Below are 23,914 nucleotides of genomic sequence, written 5' to 3' on the forward strand. Positions count from 1 at the left end.
ATCAAACTTGTGCCTAAGTACAAATACCCAAGTCTTCCTTGAGTAGTCATCAACAACTGTTAACATAAATCTGACACTCTTCCTCGAAGGAAACCCCGACAACCTGTGAATATCTAAGTGAATTAATTTTGTAATATCCGTGGTTTCTCTGACAACCGTATTGAACTGCACTTTCCACCGTTGATCTAAGTTACAGTACCTGCATACATTCAATTCATTAGCAACATAACCATATAGCAGATTTCTTTCACTTAAAACCTTTAGGCTTCTCTCGCTAACGTACCCCAAACGCATATGCCACAATTCAGACTCTCGAACAAATGCATCTGACGTCTCCACGGAGAATTCTGTCACTGTCTCACCTTGAAGCTCATACAGGCCATTATGCTTGATTCCTTTCATTATCACCAAGGCACCTCGAACAACTTTCAGAGCTCTACATTCTGAAAAATACTGACACCCAGCTAAATCCAAGGCACTCATGGAAAGCATATTTTTCTTCAACTCTGGAACATGCCTCACTCCAGTCAATGTCCTCATAATACCATCATACATTCTAATTCTAACATCACCTACAACATCGCACTCATCGTTGTTCCCCAACTGCACTTTACTACTATCCATGCACTGATAAGTAGTAAACCAGTTCCTGTTTGGTGTAGCATGAAAAGAACAACCATAATCCATAATCCATATGCTAGATGATGAATCATTAGTGACATACAAGACATAATCAGCATTATCCGAATTACCATCAGCTATAGCTGCAACATCATCCATAGACTCAACTCTAATTTCTTCACCCTTCTCGTTTTTCAGTTTGAGGCAATCCCTTCTATGATGCCCCCTCTTGCCACAGTTCTAATAGACAACACCATCAGTCCTAGACTGACTTCATCTATTCATGTTTATACTACTTCTGCTAACACGAGTATCAGTTCTTCCTCTTATTTCACCTACTAAAGCAGCATATACATGTTCATCAGATTCTCTCCTACGGATGTCCTTACTCAGAATTAAATCTCGAACACCATCAAACGTCAAACGTCAAACTTATAGATCCAGAGGAATTAATAACATCAGTAACAGTAGTATTCCAGCTATCAGGCAATGAGGATAATAGAATCAATGCACGTATCTCATCTTCAAAGTCAATCTCAATTGAACTCAATTGACTAACAATCACATTGAATTCATTGATATAATCAGCAATTGATGCACCTTCACTCATCTTCAAGTTAAACAGACGACGCATCAAATATACTTTGTTGATCGCAGAGGGCTTCTCGTACATGTCCAATAGGGCTTTCATTAAAGTCGCAGTGGTCTTCTCATTCACGATGTTAAACGCGACGTTACGAGCCAACATCAGCCGAATAACACCTAAAACTTGTCTATCCAGCAATTCCCAGTCAACTTGCTTCATCATCTCTAGCTTCTCCCCATACAGGAGCAAGTGCAGTTTCATTTGATATAGATTATCCTCAATCTGCATCTTCCAGAAATCAAAATCTTTCCCATCAAATCTGTTGATTCTCACTTTTCCTTCTTCTATCGCCATCGATTCGCTTCAACTTAAGCAAGCCTAGCTCTGATACCAATTGTTGCAGAAGCTAAGCGATCGAATAATAAATTTGATAGAACAAGAAAATAAATCGGGCACCAGATTTACGTGGTTTAGTCGTAATGACATACGTCCATGGAGAGAGTACCACGGAATTCCACTATAGATCAAGCGATACAACGGAGATTACAAGCACACTCGAGTCACTTAAACACTCCAAGTGTTTTCCAAACCCCAATTACACCCAATAACTCACATAGTGTTTAGCCCCACAATTCCTCACGAAATAATCTCACAATCTCGTGAAAGAATTATACACAAATCTTACCACAAGATTTAATCGCTACAAACACTTGAAGTCTTAATGTAAATAAGGGGATCTATGTTGAGAGCCAGGGAAAACAAGGTCAGTTTGCAACAGGTATGCTATCCCACACGGGCGAACCTCTTGTTCCAGCCCTTCAGGGACTGCCTTTTAGCTGCAAAACTACCCGAAGATTTAGCTTAGAGCATAGAGATGCTCAGAGTTACTAGGATGATGTTATGCTTAACTGGTCGAGCTGCATTTCTTAGAGGATCATGCTAGGCTTTGAAGAAAAGGATTTTTAGAGAGGCATGAAAAGTGAAAACTCTGAAATTTTACAACTTTTCCTCTTCCTCCAAACTGAAGGATTACATGGCCTTATATAGGCGTAGAGGAATACATTGCTGGAGGTCCAGATAAAACAAAACACACCTAAAACTAAGTACATTATTGGACGTCTGTCCACACAAAACTCACCTAAAACTCACTCGTAGGACACTTAAAACCTATTTATAGGATTAGGTAAAACAGTACCCGGCTATCATATGTTACAATGAACAGTGCCGGTTAGGTGAAACAGTACTAGTTTATCTCTAGCCAGAGTTATAGTCATAATTCGAGCTGTCTGAACTGTTTACACATTCATATTCTGCTATCTGTCTCTGTGCCAGAATTTGTTCAAAATTATTTTCAGTAATGACTGGCATTTGGTTCGAGGAAGAGGATGCATGTGTAGAAAGGTCTGGAAGAGCTGTATTCGGAGTGTTTTGTGGTAACAGGAGTTTATTCTACATTCTAATGCCAAGGTTTGGCTGTGGATTTTCTTTAGGTAAGACTGGCTGAGGCCAATTTCCTAGCTGTGAGTAGTGAGAGGCAGAGCTGGCGTCAAGTCCAACGGATAAGGACAATGGCCCATAGTCATAGGGGTCTTGAGAGAGTGGTCCACCCCATGGATCCTGAGATGATTTGTGTCTGACATTTCTTGATCTTGCGATCATTCGAGTTGTACTTGTGCCTGATCATATTCTCTGAGTGCTTGTCTTGTTGTAGATGAAGATCCTTTGTGATCCCATGAAACTGGTGTGGTATAATCCCATGCTTATTCGGGGATAATACGATTTTCTTAGCATAGGATTCTTTGGAGATCCCTGTAATTATATTCAAAAGAACCAATGCGACTAAGGAATGAATTATAGACACATGCAACTTGGAGTTGTGATTGGGGCTTGTAGGTAGTAGTACCTACTACGGCAGGAGTATCGGAGATGGTACCATTATTATGCACAAAAGTCCAAGGATGATGGAGGAGTATAACAGTGTGTGTTTCTGGATCATCTCAGACTTGTTTCAACTCTTCGAGAAAGAGTCGTTTCCAATAAACAGGAGGGTAAAACCATTTGAGCATAGTTAAAAGGATTTTCTCGTGGTTATTTAGCTCAATGTGATTATGTAACATCCTGAATTCGACCCACTTCCGGGATCAATGAAATAGATGTTTATTTCTCATTATGTTTTAGTGAGTCTCGCCCGGAACTGATCATTCTCGGGATATTGACCATTAGGGAGTGGCTAACTAGGAAAACGGTACGTGGACCCAAGAACTCGACCGTGAATCGAGCTCCTATTCCAAAGGACGACGAGGGAATATTTTGGGCCAATGTGGGCCGATCCAAGGACGGTGACGGATTTGATTTGGTAACGACGTACGATCGGATCGCGAGTGATTCCGCACGACCGAGAGTACGCGTGGCGAACAATCCCGAACTTATTCCGAATGATCGCGACCCCCGGAACTAGCAATAAAACCTCGCGTTCTCTTGGAAATCGAGACCGTCACGACTCGAGTAATCCTAAGTTGATATGCGTAACCCCTAAACAGCTGCCCGTTAGTGAGAGACGCTAAAATCGCATTTGAGCGAGATTGGTCGTTAAATTGAATCCAGACTTGAGTGTCGAATTTCACAGACGTACGCGACTATTTTGCAAGGACGACATCGTATTTATGTGGCCAATCATATTTGAGATCAGTTTGGTCGAAAAATGGAATTTTGGACCGGGAGTAGAAAATTACCGAATTGCCCCTAAGCCGTAACTGTTAATTCTGAATTTTTGGAGATTTTAATTGGTTTTTTCAGCCCTTTGGTGCTGAAAATCATGGACAAATCAGTCCCCCATCTCCTTTGCTAATCCCCAAAGTGCCATTGGATATTTTGTGTGAGATTGAATCTTGGCCATTGAAAGTGGGTTGATTAGATTAGGCTTCAAATTTGAGCCATTGGATCATGTTGTTAGTGGGTTTGGTCAACCACCCCGCTCACCATTTCTCTCTAAACCTCTTGCAATCTCTCTCTCCTCTCATTCTCACCCCACCGGCCACTCCCCTCTCCATCTCACTCTCTCCCTTCGCCCCTCTCTCTCGTGAGCCGCCCGCCGGAGCAGCTCAGCTGTGGCCACGCCGCCGTCGCCTGCCGGAACCGCCAGCCGCACCACTGTCCATGCCACCGCCTCACCTCACCATCACCACCCGACCGTCTGTCTCTCTCTCTCCCTCTCTCTCGTCAACACCACCACCACCACGGACCAGCCCCCCTTGGCCGTGCGCCGCCGTGAGAGCCCCGGCACCGCCGCTATTGCACCACCACCACCGCCACCTCAGTCCTTTACCTCATCATTTCGCCGCCTCATCACCAGCACCATCACCCCCTTCGCTGCCCAGCTCAGCCGTCACCCCCAGCCCGCCGTTCGCAGCCGAGCGCCGCCGTGAGGACCGCCGGAGAGCCGCCGCCGAACCGGCTTGAACCAGCCACCGTTCGGCCCGTTTCTCCCCTAGTCCGGTCCACATTTGGAGCATAGGACATGGTGAGTACAAACCCTAAACCCTAATTAGGCCATTATGCATTTCTAGATAGGTTTAGGGGTTGATTAGGGTATTTTAGGGGTTGATTAGTGTCGAATGTTTAGGGCTGACATTGTGGCTATTTTGGTGGCTTAATGTGATAATTTAAATGTGATTTGGTGGCTTAAAATGGGCTGATTAGTGGCTGATCATTGTGGACTTGATTTGGGCTAATATGTGGATTGATATGGGTGCATTGTGTGGGCCGTGTAGTGGCTGATTATGTGGTAAATTTTGGGACCCTAATGTGATGTTTTGGAGGTGGATTAGTGGCCTAGAGTGGACTAATTATTGGCTGGCCATTGTGGATTTAATTGGACCTTGTTCGGCTAATTTAGGGCTTAATTGTGAATTACCGTGTGTGCCTTGGGTTGTCTATGCATTGGCCGAATGGTGCATGGTTCGGGATTGATTGTATGATGCCATGTTGAATTTTTGATGTGGTCGCGAATTGAAAGGCATGGCGAGCCTTGAGTGTGCGTAATTATATTGAGTTAATCGCATGAATTCGGGTGCCAATTATGTGTTGTGGCTGTTTTGAATTAATGGGTTCATTGGGCATGTGAAGATGTGAATTGAGCATGTTGCGGCATTAATTGAGCATGTGGCCAAATTTAATTGAGTGCCTAGTGTGAATTTTACGAATGCCGAGTGTGGACATTATGGCCATGAATGTGCATATCGAGCATTGGCATAACATGTGCATTATGCGAGTGTGCACGAATGATATGAGCATGTGATCACCTAAATCGCCTTGATGCGTTTTACGCGGGGTTCAGATATGGAATGTGTATGTGTGATCACATAAAATCCTGATGCGTATTACGCGGGGTATTAAACCCGTCCTGATGCGTTTTACGCGGGACGATGCCCGGACTACTGGAAGATGGCCAACCTGGTGCGTTTTACGCGGGTTGTGTCATGAGCCTGATGCGTTTTATGCGGGCCGGAAATCGATCGAAAGTGATAGACCTGATGCGTTTTACGTGGGTCGAACCTGATGCGTTTAATGCGGGTCGGTGACTAAATGGAAAGTTAGCACGTGTGCAAGTGTGCAGAAATGACCATGAGCATTTGCATAGTGATGGCACGTGTGCAAGAGTGCATTAACGAGTGCAAGCATGTGCATGGCATGTGTTCGTGGCTAAGTGATTTCGAGTATGTACCGTAATTGGGTTCTGTGCCATTATGGTTATTATTATGTGCCTAACCTATAGGGTCAATTATATGTTGGATTTGGGCCGAGGGCCTAAGTCTGATGATTGTTTGATTGTTTATTTGGTTAATACTTATCCGGAGGTGCATGTTAGCCTAGTTTAGGTTTAGGGGGCCTACTCGCTGAGATTTATTCTCATTGTTGTTTAAACCCCACTTTTCAGACCCCCGACCCTGAAGATGGCAAAAGCACCGCTTTGTTTTGGGATCCCGTATCGTATAGAGCGATCGGTGATCGAGCACCCCGTAGGGAACGGGGAGACTTATGTTAGGTATTATACCATAGTTTGGGTCGATGAGGGCGGGCTACAGTTCCAAGCCCATCCTTACCTCGGTTTGTTTTTTCGAGACCCATTCGGCACTCACGGACCCCTTAGGACCTTCGATGTCCCGTTCAACGCATTAGGCCAGTCGGACCCGCAGGCTGCTGATGGGGAGATCGTGAGCCCCGCTGCCATGTCCAAGGAGAAATCCGACCCCAGGCCAGTCATCATCGGGATGGATACCGAATCCGAGGGAGAGGAGCCGATGGAGTAGGAGTCCGATCCCGAGCAGGAGCCGGAGCCTATGGAGCAGGAGCCAGAGCCGGAGGATGATTCTGGGGTGGAGTCAGTGGAGGCCGAGTCCGAGCCGGATTCGATGAATTCTGAGTCCGAGTCGTCTGACAATTCGTCCAAGTCCTCAGGATCCGACCTGGACTGGTTACCTTAGGGTTTAGCCTTGACCATAGTTAAGTAGGGCCGATACTTTTTGGAAGAGCCCTTTTAGATAGTGCCTGACCGCCCGAGCCACCTACCCCTTTTTGAAGTTGGTGGCTGTTGACCCATTTTTGGTTTGTGTATATGCCTGTCAATGGATATTGTAAACCCCTATTATTAATGCAAGTTGTATTTACTGTAATTATTGCTATCCTTGGTCATGTTGTTTTATTATGTACGGGTGTAATGTTGCTTCCGCATGTGCATTGCTCTCTGTTTTGGGTTTTGGGTCGGCGACGCGTCCTGGGACGTCGCACAGAATCGACCGCGGTAGGGTTGTCGCGTGTCGTAGGGTTCGGGGCGTGACAGATTAGCCATAAGCAATTGGGTTAATTGGCGAAGAAATTTTCTGGTGGGAAACTCAATAGTTTTTAAGTACTTATTGGTTAGGTACCATAATAGCCATTTTAGTTTGTCAGGAAAATCATTTTCTTTCCAAATTAATGGGTGAATGAAAGGGTACCTCGAGTGTAATCCAGAAGAGTCAAGAATAGATCCTCCATGCAGGCGAAAAAGGTCTGTGTGGCATTGCCACATGAGGTTGTCAAAATTTTCAATAAGCTTATCTTTTTGAATTTGCTCAATTATTTCTTGAGGATATTCCAGGCTTGGCCAATCTCGGAATCATTCAATTTTGTACTTGTCTAGCCGAAATGGGAAGGAATGCCTGAGAATATACATATTGATTTCTACCGATGCTTTTGGTCTGGAGAGAAAATCTGCAAGCACATTCTTCTTTCCTGCAATATGTTTGGTTTTGAAGGAGTATTTTGAAAACCATTCAACCCATATGAGTAGCTAAGGATAAGGAATCTATTTCTATTTGAATTTGGTCATCTGGGGAAAAGAAGCCATATCCAGTTCTACCAGAAAATGGTGGCCAATAAGATGGAATTCGAACTTTTTTATTCCATTCTTTACTGCCAAAATTTCCTTCAAGGTAGAGTGATAGTGCATTTCTGCCTAAGAAAACTTGTCACTTTTGTAAGCGCAAAGATGTCGCTTACCATGAAGTTGTTCGAACAATATGGCCGCCCAATATTCATCACTGGCATCAGTCTGCAAAATTCTCTTCCCTGTGGATGGGATTCGCAGAGGGGGAAGATCTTGCATAATTTCTTTGAGTTCCGCAACTGCTTTAGTTTGTGCCTTTCCCCATGGCACCAGATGCTTGTTTAACATCAGTTACAAAGGAATTAACAACCTTGCAATATTTAGGACAAAATCTCTAAGATAATTAATTATCCCAAGAAATTGTTGAATCTGCTGGGTTGTAAAATCCTTTTCAGGAAATTTTAGTAATTCCCTGGCGATATGCAATCCTAGATAATATGTACCTTTGTTAAGGTGCATGCCGAGGAATTCAACTTCTGTTTGGGCAATGGTTATATTTTTCTGAGAAAGCATGATGCCATATTTCTTCACAATTTTTGCAAACTGCTCAAGAAGTCGGCAGTGAGATTCTTCGTCTGGGCTATAGAGTAAGATGTCGTCAATATAGATAGCTGCACTGGACAAGATCGGCTAGAATATGCGACACATAGCCTTTTGGAATAAGGAAGGAGCAACCTTGAGACCAAATGGAAGAACTCTCCATTGGAAGTGTTGGTTTGGGACACAGAATCCTGTTTTTGGTCTGTCATCGGGATGAATGCCCAATTGCCAAAATCCGGCTTTAAGATCAAACTTTGAATAAATATGGGCTTTAGTGATTCCCGCAAAAAAGGAATTTCGAGAAGGTAAAGGGAATTTGTCATCTTGGAGGAAAAGATAAGAGGCTGGTAGTTAATAACCAATCTCATCTTACCTCTATTTTGCTTAGCACGTTTATTTACATAGAAAGCTTCACAAGCCCATTGAGAATTTGAAGTTTCAATAAGGCCTTGTCGTAACAATTCTGAGCATTCTTGTTTAGCAAGAGCCAAATGCTCTGGATTCATTCCCGAGTGACTTGCCTTAGTAGGATCTATATCCTCATTTTTCTTGAAGGGGAGCCGAACATAGAATTCTAGGTTTTTCCACAAAGGATGAAAACATTTCTAGGAGAATTCGAAATGATTTTCTGAGCCTGATTCCAAAAGTTTCCGCATGATTGGATCTAACAGACTCATCTGGATGGAAAAGAGTATTTGGAAATTGACGAATTCAGAGAATTGGTCTTTATACGTAAGTCCTTTTCTAGGAACAATTCTCAAGTCTGGAAGTTGAGTCATGATATCTCACCCAATAATCAAGTCTTTATTGGGAAGACTAGATCCAAGGATTCTAGTGGTAATGGAGCACCGAGGGAAAAACTGAATGGACACAGGTGTGGTGCGAACATTTGTAGAAAAAGTGTCTCCTAAAGTAAAGTTGAAATACCGAACACAGGAAGTCTAGTATTCTTCAGGAAGAACTTTAGTGTCTAGAATTGAAGCACTAGCACCAGCATCTATGAGGGAATGACTGAAATTGGTTTGGCAAACTTTGAGAGATAGATTTTGACTAGAAAGTGGGGACAATGAAGTTGACTGGAATGTATACTGGGGTCCAGATTTTCAGATTGTGAAGATAGATGGAAAAGTTCTTCAGGTTTTGAATCAGAGTCTGTTTCATTGAGAGTGAGATAATAAGGAATGATGCAAAGTGTTTGGTCAGTGGGATTTTCATCTACAGAGAACAGGGTACAAACCCAATGCCAAGCACCCAACACCTATGGATGACCGGCGGCACTTAGAGAGGTAACGGCGCTTCAAGACTTTTCTCTCTTGCTTTGGACATAGGCTTCACAAAAACCACTCTTCTCTTTATCAACAATCGTAAACCAGGACTCCTCTATTGGAATATTTATATGCATATAAATGGGCAAATAAACACTACAAGTGCCATAACTTGTGTACGGCGTTCACTTTGGTGCCATAAGTTTTTTTTTATCACTTTAGTGCTAAAAATTTTAAAAAACGATCACTTAAGTGCCAACTCCAGTGCCGTACACAATTTTTCGCCGGAAATCCAACGTGGCAGTTTTTTTATTAATTTCTGAAGCTGACATGGCTCGCCGGAGATTTGCACTTAAGTGATTGTTTTTCAAAAAAATTAGCACTTAAGTGATCGTTTTTCAAAAAATTTAGCACTGAAGTGATTCAAAAAAAACTTATGGCACTTAAGTGATCGTTTTTCCTCCGATTTGGTACTTAAGTGAGACGGCGAAAACTTTTGGCACTAAAGTGAGTGCCGTACACAAGTTATGGCACTTATAGTGTCCTTTTGCCCATATAAATGTGAGCCACTTCTTCTTTGCCAACTTCATCAAGGAAGGATAATTCTTATCTTTTTATTTCTTTCTTGTCTCTGACCAATCAGGAAACCCAGAAGCCCACTTTTCACGGTCAAAGTCCAACAAACACTTGGGGACTTATTCATGGAAATAAGAAGCCAGAGTCCACACGGAAATTGATTTCCGTATATTCCCAACAGAGTCCAAGTTGGACTTTCCTGTTTCACGCCCAAGACTCAGACGCAGTTTCGGAAAGCTAATTTCCGAAACTTGGCCATTGATTATTTTTAAAAATTCAGATTTTCGCTTTGGACTCAAACTCGAGATATATTTTCAACAACTCCTAAATGACTTGCGATAATTGCTATGCGACCCGTGATCACGATTTAATCCTTTTCTCCATTCTTATTCTATATTTTCAAATTTGACATATAAATAGCCTGCTTGGTCATGATATTTGAATCCAAGGTGGAGGATTAAATGATCTTGTTCAGTTATTTAGAATAGGCAAGACCCGGGTGTCACAATTGTTTGTATGTTTAAGAAGAAAGTTGAGCACATAGAATGCACACAACAGTATCATATGGCTTTGCTATGGATCCGGCGGGACATCGAAAACTATAATTATGTTCATCTTAGTATTGGTTCCTAGAAATCATGTTTTGCTACCAAGATTAGGTCTCTAATGATCGTGTGTTTCTTGTCTCACTGCTAAAGAAAGAGGGACGGAGGAACAATGAGAATGAGATGTACAAGTTATTAGCGTTGAACCAAAGGCGGAAAGATGTTCATTTAGCTTCTTCATTGGTAGATTCCCATAATTTTTTTCTAACTCATGTTGGAAGAGTAGATGAAGAAATAATAACGTATTAGAGGAAGAATACGTAACATTGTTTGTTGTAACAAGAAAATAATAAGTCCAAGAAAGCAATAACAAAATAAATAGAAGGTGAGGTACGCTAACCGAATATCCTTAAGGCGATTAGTTCCTGTCAACAGTGTTAAGCAACTTCACGAACTATGCCTCCCAAGATACAACACCTCGAACTCGTTTGGATTAGTACTATGCAAACAGGACTCTGTCGAACACTTTTCGAAACTGGCACATTTAGAGAAAATTGAAAAGAGGAGATGTAGGCATTTTCGGTGATGATTGGATTGAAGAATTTCAAATCTATTTATAGAGTTTTATAATTCATGTACAGAAGTGATACATGAACTATGAGTTAAATAGATACAAGAATTTAGGAGATACACCAATCCAAGAGATATATGAACCGAAGAGACGTATCTCGTTTTGCTCAAATTTGTTGATCATTAACCCACCATAATTACAACCACTCATAAGTCTACTATTCTGATCTTCTTTCTATTATTTTGTGTTCGTTATCAACGTCGGGTCTTACAGCAGAAGAGGGAAGAAGCTTCTAAGGCTTACCAAAAAGGGTGAAAGAACTGCTGGAGTCTCGAAAATAGCTTCCTCTAGGAAGACATATGATAGGGGGAAGCTTACTTAATCGCAATTGTCCTGGAATTCAGGTATGTTATGCTTTCACGAGAGTATTTCAATGTCTATTTTACGCTGTGTTTATCTTGTGGTGACAAAACTTTGTTTGTCTTGCATCTAGTCACCACCGATCGTCCTACGTGGCGTGCTAACATGGATGAATTTACTTAAATAGCGTCCTATAGTGATTGACCAGAAGGATTGCATTGAAAGTTTAAGCAAAGCTTTATTAGGAGGGATATATTGGCAAAATTGAGAAATTTAGGACTGAATATTGGCAAAATTGGCATTGGCATGGTAGGTTTAGAACTAAATCGTTGTAGTTTTCTCCCCAGTCATCACGGCGCACGCTCGCTCATCTTGTTAGGCTTGACCAGGACTCTATCATGGTAATAAGTATTAATTGGTTAGTCTTACTATAGTTGATATCGTAAACTAAATCCTTTATTCTGTACTTTTTGATTTGGTATAAATATATTTAACTATTTAACATGCAAGGTCGTTTCTGAAATATAGAAAACTGAATCTATTCCCTGGCCCTCCTGAAGAAAGGTATTCCAGATTTGAGCTCTTGTTCTTTTGGGCCTGGAGTGCGCATTTTAGCTTTCAGGATGAATAACACTATGTATGTATGTAACATATCGTCCGGCCACTACTTATTACAATGGGTCCACAGTGATAACAATTGAAACTTCTTTTGGGGTTAGGGAACATAGCATAGCGCTCCGCTCCCTAAAACTTCTAGCTAATTCCTTATATTACATGTTAAAGCATGGTCATTTTCTTTACGTTCTTCTTCTTAATGCTTTCTATTATGTCTTTGTTTCTTTCCTATATATATAATCGAAAATCTGTAAATTTACCTTTTTCTAGTAAATGATAAGTATGAAATATTTGTTCCTTAACATAATCATTTCTAATAGATTTGCGATTTTCGATAAAACTCAATTACTATTACTTACATCTCAATTAAAAAGATATAATTGTATATGTTATTTCACTTTCCATATTGATATATTGTGGATAGAATATTCTTTTCTACACGTAGCAAAGACGAATAGTTCATGGAAGGTATTGATGATCATCAGCCATCGACAATGTATTTCGTCACATGATTAGTTGATTCATTACGATGTTCGTCAAGAATCTTTGTCATGGTAGCCATAATGACTAGACTTGGCTCCAACTGTCTTCTCTATTCATCAATGAGTTGTCTTGGAACGTCGACATGTAAGAGTTTTTCTAATGTGGACTATATTAATTTATATTGTAATTTACCGTTTTATGGGGTTGGTCTAATGAGGTCAGATATAAAGTTTCTTAATTAGTCTAATATAGGACTGGCTAGTGTGGGCTGAGTAAGGCCCGGTCCGTGATGAGGGGACCTAGCTTAAAACTCTATAAATAGTGCTCAAGTCCCTTCTCTAGCCCTAATACACAAATTATCTCACATAAGGGGTGTTGAGAAAAAAATCCCTAATTAGTTTTGAAGAATGACAAAACAATCTTTTACTGACCAGAATTATACTTAAGTTATTTGATGCAGGTATATGCTGAGTCATCAGACTTAGTCAATGAAAGGACTTTGTCAACAGACTCAAAATTACTCGTCAGATTCAATAAGTGTTATTTTTGGCAAGTTTATGCAAGATAATCAAATTGATATCTCAGGATATCCTAATTGGCAATCACAAGATCGTTCCTTAAACACGAAGAACTACACTTATGGAAACCTTAATTTGATTATATGGGTGATCAAATCATCTGGAGATAATGGTTCTTCTTTTAATGGCTATGCATTTTCCTTTGGAAAGTTTCTCCAACGGGTTGATTTCGGGATCAATCCTATGAAGACTGTCCAACGGATAGATTGAACAGAGAGGAGTATAAAAGGAGTGCAAACGTCGTACAAGAAAATGAACTAGAATCGAGAATTCCAAAGTTTGAATAGAGCTTCGATCTTACATACTTGTGATTACTATATTCCACATTGTGACTTTAGAAAGAAAATTACTTGAGTGAAGAGTGTACGTGATAGTGCAGTCTATCATCTGAAAAGCACTGCTCTTGTAATCTTCTGGTGATTCAATAGTGAAACACAGCCAACAGGCTACCAGCGTGGAGAGTGAACGTAGGCTTGATAAAGCCGAACCATTATAAAGATCTGTGTGCAGTATTCTCTATCCCTAAACTTTCATTTATAATTGCTGACATTATACTGCATACATATCTGTCAAACAAGTTCGTCAGAATATCATATCAGTCATCAGACGCAATCATCTGACGACAACTTACATACAAGTTTGTAATTCCCATCCATCTGATATTGAATATACGAGTTGTTGACCTTGACTATATTCATTCTGCACATTTAAATCATTGAATTTGGTAAAATCACATATTCACCTCCCTCTAGGTGATAGCACTAGCCGTAACAAGGGACAAATGCAAACTATGAGAGGCAGTCTCATCGAGCTAGTGATACAGAGGGTAATAGAGGAGAAGACTTACGTTGAGGATCGTTGCTATTCCGCATCAAGAACGATGGATTCCAAATCAGGTGCACAAATTCCTTTTACTCTATTACTTGTTCTAGATTCTAGCTATGGAGATCTTGGGTGTTGTTTTATCATGACTAACATGTGGCATCAGAGCAAGCATAACCTAGAACTCGAACATACTGATTTTTCCATTTTTTCGTATTTTTTTTGTTTATCAAAATTTGATTTTGATCATATATTTAGAACGGGCTCGACGAGACGAGCGTTTTGATAGGTGGTGCACCACCGGGGGACGCCGCACGCACCCCCACGCACGGCCACGTGCCGCTGGGTGGTGGCGTGTGTCTTCCACGTGCCGTCACACACTCCCTACGTGCGGGCTTCACTAGCGCTGTAAGGTACACGCTAGGGTTGACGTCTGATATGAATCTGTGCGGAAGATGATCGTTCTACGAAGATCTGTGAGTTACGAATTGTTGACCTCAACCCCCAATCGAACCTATGATTGGTAATCTCGATATGAACGGGACCTGTTGACGAACTTGTGTCAACCAATCCACGCTATAACGCCACGAACAAGAGAATTCGCGATCTTGCACGATAAGTTGAATTCGATCGTCACAAGGGAGCCTTGATAAGATCCAGTCCTCAAGAGAACTCAAGAAGAAAACTTCTCTATATAAAATTCTACCTCCTCTTAGAAATCTATAGGCAACCTTATATAGGGTGCTAACCCTAATCCTAATCCTACTAGGATTAAAATTACAAAAATAACCTTAATTACTAAAAATTCGTCCAAAAATGGAAAAAGGCCTAAAAGTTCATCTAAACGACTCTAAATCGCTAAAAAACGTCATCAATTACTACTAAAGTAGTAAGTATTGATCAGCGGCCCGTTTCCAAGCGTCCATCCAAATTTGAGCCAATTCGGAGTTCGTCAATTCTAAGCGCCTTCGAAATTCGCTGGACCAAGAGTAATCATGTTGCGCCAAGGAGTTTCAAAATCTTCAAGTCTCGAATCCAGATTGTCTCCATTCCAAATATCTTGAACCATGATACCGACAGCTTGTTTGAATTCCTTCGCTCTCGCTCGAGTGATCGGGCCTAGCGGATAGAACAACGGGTCCCTAGCACCTCCTCCTCGATAGGATTCAATGTCCACATCATTCTCTCCCCCGTGCAAAGGATTTGCCCTCAAACCAGCATCTGCATAAAAAAAGGTCAAATCAGAAACATTGAAAGTAGCACTAAAACCATTCTCACCTGGAAGGTCAAGCTTGTAAGCATTATCGTTGACTCTCTCCAACACCATAAATGGTCCATCCCCTCGCGGTAGCAATTTAGAGTATCGCTGTTTGGGGAAACGCCATGTGCGCATATGAACCCAAACCCAATCACCGGGTTCAAACACTACTTTTTTGCGCCCTTTGTTGGCTTGCTTTGCATACTGCTCTGTCTTAAGCTCAATATTCAGCCGTGTCTTCTCATGCAAAGTCTTCACAAATTCAGCTTTCTTATCACCATCTAAATCCACACGCTTAGCAACAGGCAAAGGGGTTAAATCTAACGGAGTTAAGGGATTAAAACCATAGACAACCTCAAACGGTGTGAATTTAGTAGCAGAATGCACGCTCCTATTATAAGCAAACTCAACATGCGGTAAACAATCTTCCCAAGACTTAATGTTCTTTTTAATGATAGCACGCAATAATGTCCCTAAAGTCCTATTAACTACTTCAGTTTGACCATCAGTTTGTGGATGACAAGTAGTAGAGAATAAAAGCTGTGTACCTAACTTCTTCCACAATGTCTTCCAAAAGTAGCTTAGAAATTTAGTATCTCGATCAGAAACAATGGACCTAGGCATGCCATGCAAACGCACAACCTCACGAAAGAACAATTCAGCAACATTCGATGCATCATCAAATTTATGACAAGGTATAAAATGAGCCATCTTTAAAAATCGATCAACAACCACAAAAATAGAATCCTTGCCATGCTTAGACCTAGGCAATCCTAACACAAAATCCATAGAGATATCAACCCAAGGATGCATCGGGATAGGCAAAGGTGTATACAAACCATGTGGTTTAATCGTAGACTTAGCCTGCTTACATGCGATACATCTCTCGCAAACTCGTGTGACATCTCGTTTCATGTGTGGCAAAAAAAAATGTTCATGCAGCACTTCATAAGTCTTGTTGATTCCAAAATACCTCATTAAACCACCACTATGTGCCTCTCGCACTAATAACTCGCGCAAAGAGCATCTAGGCAAACACAACTTATTTTCACGAAAGAGATATCCATCATGCCTATAAAACTTTTCAAACGCAGCATGCTCACAAGCTTCAAATACTCTTCCAAAATCATCATCGTCAGCGTATAAACCTTTGATATGCTCAAAACCTAAACACTTTGCTCCTAGAGTAGTTAGAATTGTGTACCTTCGAGAAAGTGCATCGGCTACCACATTTTCCTTACCTTTTTTGTACTTGATTAGATATGGAAAAGTTTCAATGAACTCCATCCATTTGGCATGTCTTTTGTTCAAATTTTGCTGCCCCCTCAAGTACTTTAAGGTCTCGTGGTCGGTGTAGATCACAAACTCCTTTGGCCACAAGTAATGTTGCCAAGTCTCCAAAGCTCGCACTAAAGCATACATCTCCTTATCGTAAGTCGGATAATTCAATGTCGCTCTGCTTAACTTCTCGCTGAAATACGCTATAGGACGTCCTCCTTGCATCAACACAGCTCCAATTCCTGTACCAGAAGCATCGCATTCTATCTCAAAAGTAGTACTGAAATTCGGTAAAGATAACAAAGGAGCATTAGTCAACTTATCCTTTAACATATTGAATGCTCTCTCTTGCTCTTCTCCCCATGTGAAACCCACGTGCTTCTTGATAACCTCGGTTAAAGGTGCGGCGATGGTGCTGAAATCTTTTACAAATCTATGATAGAAACTGGCTAAACCATGAAAGCTACGCACCTCTCCTACTGTCTTAGGTGTCGGCCATTCACGGATTGCTTTCACCTTTTCTTCATCAACCTGTATTCCATCAGCACCAACAACAAAGCCTAGAAATACTAATTTGTCAGTTACAAACAGCACTTCTTTAGGTTAGCATATAATTGCTCAGCCCTTAAAACCTGCAAAACAGTTCGCACATGCTCAATATGGTCATCAAGGCTTCGACTATATATCAAGATATCATCAAAATAGACAACTACAAATCGACCAATAAAAGCACGCAGAACATGATTCATAAGTCGCATGAAAGTACTAGGTGCATTAGTTAAACCGAATGGCATGACTAACCACTCATATAACCCGTACTTGGTCTTAAATGCAGTTTTCCATTCATCCCCCTCTTTCATCCTAATTTGATGATAACCACTTTTCAGATCAATTTTAGTAAATATGCAAGCTCCATGCAATTCATCCAACATGTCATCTAGCCTAGGAATAGGATATCGATACTTTACCGTTATGTTATTGATTGCTCGGCAATCAACACACATTGGCCAAGACCCATCCTTCTTTGGCATCAACAAAACAGGAATAGCACACGGGCTAAGAGACTCTCTCACATATCCTTGCTTTAGTAATTCGCTAACTTGCTGCTGAAGTTCCTTTGTCTCTTCAGGATTGCTTCGATATGCGGGTCGGTTAGGCAATGGTGCACCAGGAATCAAATCGATTTGATGCTCTATGCCTCGAATCGGTGGTAAACCTCCAGGAAGTTCATCAGGAAAGACATCTTCAAATTCCTGCAACAAAGACACGACAGAACTTGGCAAATTCGGGTCAAGTTCGTTAGTAGTAAACAGTGCCTCCTTGTACAAAAGTATAAGTATCGATCGGTCCAGAATCAAAGCTCTCCTCACTTCACTCGATTTTGCATAGAAATTCTTTTCTCTCTTTTCTTTTCTCTCTCCTTTTCTCTCGGTTTTTACCACTCTACTCTTATCTTCCTCTCCTTTTACTTGCGTCTCAGAGTTTCCACGCAGGCCCTCAGTTTTATCACTTTTTCTCTCTCTCTCAGCCTCACGTTGTAGTTTCAATTGATCTTCATACACCTCAGTAGGTGTCATTGGCACCAATGTGTATGTCTTCTGATTCATCACCAATGAATATCGGTTAGTGTACCCGTCATGATGTACCTTTCGATCATACTGCCATGGCCTACCAAGCAAAAGATGCCCTGCTTGCATAGGTATAACATCACACATCACCTCATCCTTATATCGCCCTATCTCAAATGGAACTCGGACTTGCTTCGATACTTTTACTTCACCACTATCATTCAACCACTGCAATCTATATGGTCTTGGATGCTTTGCAGTCTTCAATCCCAACTTCTCCACCATGGTACAACTTGCTACATTTGTACAACTACCTCCATCAACAATCAAGCTACAAATCTTACCATTCACCAAGCATCTTGTATGGAACAAGTTATCGCGTTGCTGGTGATGCTCCTCCTCTTTGACTTGAACACTAAGAGAGCGCCTAACCACCATCAATTCACCATTTGCTGGCATCTCAACATCACTACAATCCTCCAATGGTGGCATGTCATCATCCTCTTCCTCCCTCTCACTTTCTGATTCAACATCATTATGTCCAGTCATCATCATCACCCTCCTATTAGGGCACTGATTTGCCATATGACCCCTGCCCAAACACTTGAAACATTTAATATCACGAGTCTTAGTGTTAGGGTTTTCAGCTTTACCTGAAACCGGATTCGAACCAACTTTACCATCGTTCAAAGTTTCAGTCTTGATATTGTTTCCCTTCCAATTCGGCTTCTCGTCTCTCTTCCAATTAGACTTCCAATTCGAGCTTGAACCTCCACCACTCTTGTAATTTCGATCCAACTTCAATTGCCGCTCAACTTTGATGGCTTTGTCAACTAATTCCTCCAATTCAACGTAGTGTTGCAGCTCTACCACCCTTGCTATATCTCGGCTCAAACCACACAAAAAGCGTGACATTGTGGCCTCACGGTCTTCCACCACATTAGCACGGATCATAGCAATCTCCATCTCTTTATGGTATTCTTCCACACTCATATTACCTTGTGTGAGATTTTGCAACTTATGGAACAAGTCTCTGTGGTAATGACTAGGTATAAAACGCCTCCTCATCACTGCTTTCATCTCATCCCACGTTTGTATTGGTCTTTCACCATTGCGTCTCCTGCTAGTCACAAGTTGATCCCACCAAATTATAGCATAATCAGTGAATTCAACAGTTGCAATTTTTACCTTTTTGAGCTCCGAATATCGCTGGCAATCAAATACCATCTCCATCCGTTTCTCCCATTCTAGATATGCATCAGGATCATTCTTTCCTTGAAAAGATGGAATCTTCATCTTGATGTTGCCAAGCTCATCATCTTCTCGACGTCTAAATCCTCGGCGTCCGTTTCTCCTCTCAAACCTAGCATCTCGATCATCTTCTGTATCGGACACATATGCATCATCAAATTGCCGCTGCCATCTAGGTTGTGCCCTAGGCTCCTCTCGCTGATTTTGTGGCCTCCCTCGTGGTGGCTCTCGGTCATCTTCAAGTCTCGTCTCACATCTTGCAACTCGGTTGCTAAGTGCTTCAATTTGTAAACTCAATTGCTGGATGCCTGCTAGAATTGCATCATCCCTTGGATGAGTGCGATCCTCCCTTTGATTCACACTTCCCTGGCCTGAGCCTGACATTTTTTTTTTAACCTGCAAGAAAATGTTAGAGATAAAAAGAAATCTCACTAGTCACTCCCTCACGTTTTTTGCTCAAAGTGTTTGTCACTCCTCTCGTGTTTAACTCAATTTCGGCTTTTTTTCTTCCCCCAATTAAACTCACACACTCTTGCCTTTTACCTCTCGTTTTCTTCTAGCAAGCTCCTTTTTTCAGACTTGAATTCAGTCTCACAAGCTCCTCACAACAATCGATAAACCACCAAGCAAGATCAAATTCAGCAATATACCGCTCAACTCAGCAATTCAGCAAATTTTCGCTAGATTCGGATTCAGATTCAATTTCTGCTACTGAAATTTTTTTTTCTATTCGGTCCAACTATCAATGATAAAAAAAAAACGAGTCGTCCTCTTGAAATTTTTTTTTTTGGTCGAAACTTTTTTTTTTTGGCTTTTTTTTTGCTGAATTTTTTTTTGGCTTTTTTTTTTTGACGAACTCAAGTACAATATAAAAAAAACAACTAGGACCGAAAATCCTAAATCAAAATTGAAATCACAGCAAGAACAAATTCATAACCCTAATTCGATTAATAACGAAACCCTAATTCTATAAACCCTAGTTTCTATAAACCCTAGATTGATGAATGAAAAGCAATAAAAGTAGGATAACTAGACCTTGTAGAACTAGCTCTGATACCATATGATATGAATCTGTGCGGAAGATGATCGTTCTACGAAGATCTGTGAGTTACGAATTGTTGACCTCAACCCCCAATCGAACCTGTGATTGGTAATCTCGGTATGAACGCGACCTATTGACGAACCTGTGTCAACCAATCCACGCTATAACGCCACAAACAAGAGAATTCGTGATCTTGCTCGATAAGTTGAATTCGATCGCCACAAGGGAGCCTTGATAAGATCCAGTCCTCAAGAGAACTCAAGAAGAAAACTTCTCTATATAAAATTCTGCCTCCTCTTAGAAATCTATAAGCAACCTTATATAGGGTGCTAACCCTAATCCTAATCCTACTAGGATTAAAATTACAAAAATAACCTTAATTACTAAAAATTCATCAAAAAATAGAAAAAGGCCTAAAAGTTCATCTAAACGACTCTAAATCGCTAAAAAGCGTCATCAATCAGTAGTGAGTATTGATCAGCGGCCCGTTTCCAAGCGTCCATCCAAATTTGAGCCAATTCGGAGTTCGTCAATTCTAAGCTCCTTCGAAATTCGCTGGACCAAGAGTAATCATGTTGCGCCAAGGAGCTTCAGAATCTTCAAGTCTCGAATCCAGATTGTCTCCATTCCAAATATCTTGAACCATGATACCGACAGCTTGTTTGAATTCCTTCGCTCTCGCTCGAGTGATCGGGCCTAGCGGATAGAACAACGGGTCCCTAGCACCTCCTCCTCGATAGGGTTCGATGTCCACATCAACGTCATCATGACGTTAGCAAATGGGGACCCGACCCGACCAAGAACTAACCTTCATCTGACCTGACTTTGACTCGACCCGGTTGATCGATTGGACCGCCAGTTCAGACCGGTTTTATGACATCCCCGATTTCGGGCCTAGGAAGTTGAGGGCTGATAATAAATGGATGAGCGGGTAATTCGAGTCGAGGATCGGTAATGGAATGGACAGCATGATCGGAACGAGTGTACTGAGGGTTGGTCATGGTTCGATCGAAAGATTGTTCATGAATTGGCCTAGGGATTGACAGTGGAATGACCCCCTGACTACGCAAATGATTAGAGTAATATGACTATAGAATGACCCTTCGACCATAAGGGCCGTTAGTGAAACGGTCCGGGATAACTGTGGATCAGTTCGGTGTCGGCATGTATCGGTCGCGGGTGATACCGCACGGCCATGCATTAGTCCCGGATGACCATGAGTTAATTCCGGGGTACTGGATTCCACAAGGCTACATGACAACCGAGGGTCGACCACGGGTCGTTGATACTCGAACTTGGCTCAGTCACGAATCGGCCACGGATCGTCGCGTTGAGTTGGGTAGGTCATGGATGAGACATGTGCCAGGCCATGTGCCTAGTGGCTTGATCGCAGCCCGGGCAAAATTGCCAGTCGCGCCGACCAAGGCCATGTGCCCGGTCATGACCGGCCATCGTGCCCGTCAGCCAGGCCACGGACCGGCTATGTACCCGGTCGTGTGCCGGCCATTGTGCCCGATCCTTGTGCCACGAGTTGTGCCCATAAGATCCGGTTCCGGTCTCGTCCCGTGCCCAAGAAATATGGCCATGAGTCGTGCAACGTGCCATTCACGGGCCGTTACGCGTGTTTGGCCGTGAACCGACCCCTCACTCGTATGACCCGGCGTGGTGCTCGGTACGTTGCCCATACGGCCGGCAAGGCACTAGGCACGTTGCCCGTGCAGCCAGGCAAGCCGCTCGGCACGTTGCCCGTACGGCTCAGCGCGGCGCCCATGCGGCCCGATCTAGCGCCCGGCCATGTGCTCGTGTGGCCCGGCGACGCGCTCGGCCATTTGCCCTGTCAGGCCCGGCCATTTGCCCTGTGACCCGGCCACGCGCCCAGGCCACCCAAGAAGCCCAATTTGGCCTAGTTTGGCTTAGATTTTTGTAGGGCTATGTTTGGTCACTTGTGAGGGCTTTTCCACATTAAACCTCATTTCAAATGTAATTATTAGAGTTATTTATCGCGAGAAAACCCTCGGAAAATTATGAGGATTAACTTGATGCGGGGTTGCGATTTTAGCACCGTTTAGTCGATTTCGGGTAAACCGATTGGCCCGAGAGGTTTGTGAGTGAAACCAACTAGCTTGTAGGCCTCCCACGGTGCAGATTTTGGCTGAAGAAAGAGACAAAAAGGAGTTGACTTGGTCAAAGGTGCAATTATTGCCCTAAAACCATCATTATTGGACCCCCCATGAGGTGTCCCCCTCTATTATTGTCACCATGCTGAGTTGTGCTTCCCTAATAATGGCTTCATTTAAGGTTTTTGGTGACTCATTGGTCACCAATAATAGAGCCCAAGGCAATGCCAATAATTGGCCAAGCCAAGGGAGCCGAACAAGAGAGCCATTTGGCCGAGAGAGAGAGAGAGAGAGAGAGAGAGAGAGAGAGAGAGAGTAGCCGTAAGGGGGAGAGAGAGAGAGAAGCCAAGAGAAAGAGAGAAAGGAAGAGAAAGGCCACAATTAAAGCCATTAAATGGCTTAGAGTTTTCATCATGGCTTTTGGCCTTTGTGCATAAATGACCTTATCTCTTAGTGACATAAGCCATGATCTAATCCCTTGATGACCTAAGCCATGACCCAAGCAAAGGCCATTATATATAGGGAAAGGGAACCCCACGTGAAGACCCCTCTCTCTCACGCTCAAAACACACACATCCGGTCATCTCTCTTCCCCTTTTCACGCCCAAGTGCCTACAATACCAACTGGCCACTTTGTTCCTTGCTTTTTGTTCCTTTACCGAGAGAAAGAAAAGAGAAAGAGGGAGAGCTTACTGTCCAGCCCTTGTTCCTCTAGTATTCGGCCATCTAAGAAGCCACGTCCAAGAACCGCAAGCCCTTAGCCACGTCCGAAAACCATCCGAGGCCACCCAAATTCACGCCTCTTGCATTAGTTCTAGTTTTATTCAGTTGTGTAAGTAAATTCCCTAATATCGGGAAAGGAAGTTGCGATACATTATAACATGGGTTGCTTGGCCTGTTTCTTGATTTCGTGGTTGATTTAATTGGCCCGTTTTTCTGGTTTCATGGTTGTTCGTTCTTTCTCGACTAACGATGCTCACGTGTGATACTCACGTTTGATGTTTGTTTTTGTTGGTTTCGTAGCATGACTTTGCTATTTGAATTACCATCGATGCTGGTAAGGTAAGAGTCGACTTGTGTGAACGACGATTGTCTCGTCCTCGCTTGATATTAGAGTTTTTACTTACTGAGTCTTTTGGCTCACTCCCGTTGTTTTTCCTCTTTTCAGGTCCGTAGATGGCGACTCCCTCGACCCGCTTTGGAAACCCCGCCGAGATGAGGGCGGAACTACTCACAGTTATCGATGCCCGAGAAAATCGCGCGTACCGTCGCATTACGACATATGTTATGGTGGATGAGGGCCGATCGGAACTGGTCCCCCACCCGTATGTGGCCTGGTATCGGCTAGCCAACGGCGACTGGGTTGGGCCCTTTCGTGGGTTCGAGGGGCCATTCGTTGGCGCAGGTGGGCCGG

The 23,914-nt window shown here is 42.4% G+C and overlaps 1 pseudogene; it reads right to left on the reverse strand.

The window, feature by feature from the left end:
* Positions 1-185: 185 nt before the first annotated feature.
* Positions 186-19,887, reverse strand: LOC130135636 (uncharacterized; annotated as a pseudogene).
* Between the last annotated feature and the right edge of the window lie 4,027 nt (positions 19,888-23,914).

This window comes from Syzygium oleosum, unplaced genomic scaffold, assembly GCF_021117445.2.
Source record: "Syzygium oleosum isolate NSW1041296 unplaced genomic scaffold, Sole_v2.1 Sole_v2.36, whole genome shotgun sequence".
NCBI lineage: Eukaryota > Viridiplantae > Streptophyta > Magnoliopsida > Myrtales > Myrtaceae > Syzygium > Syzygium oleosum.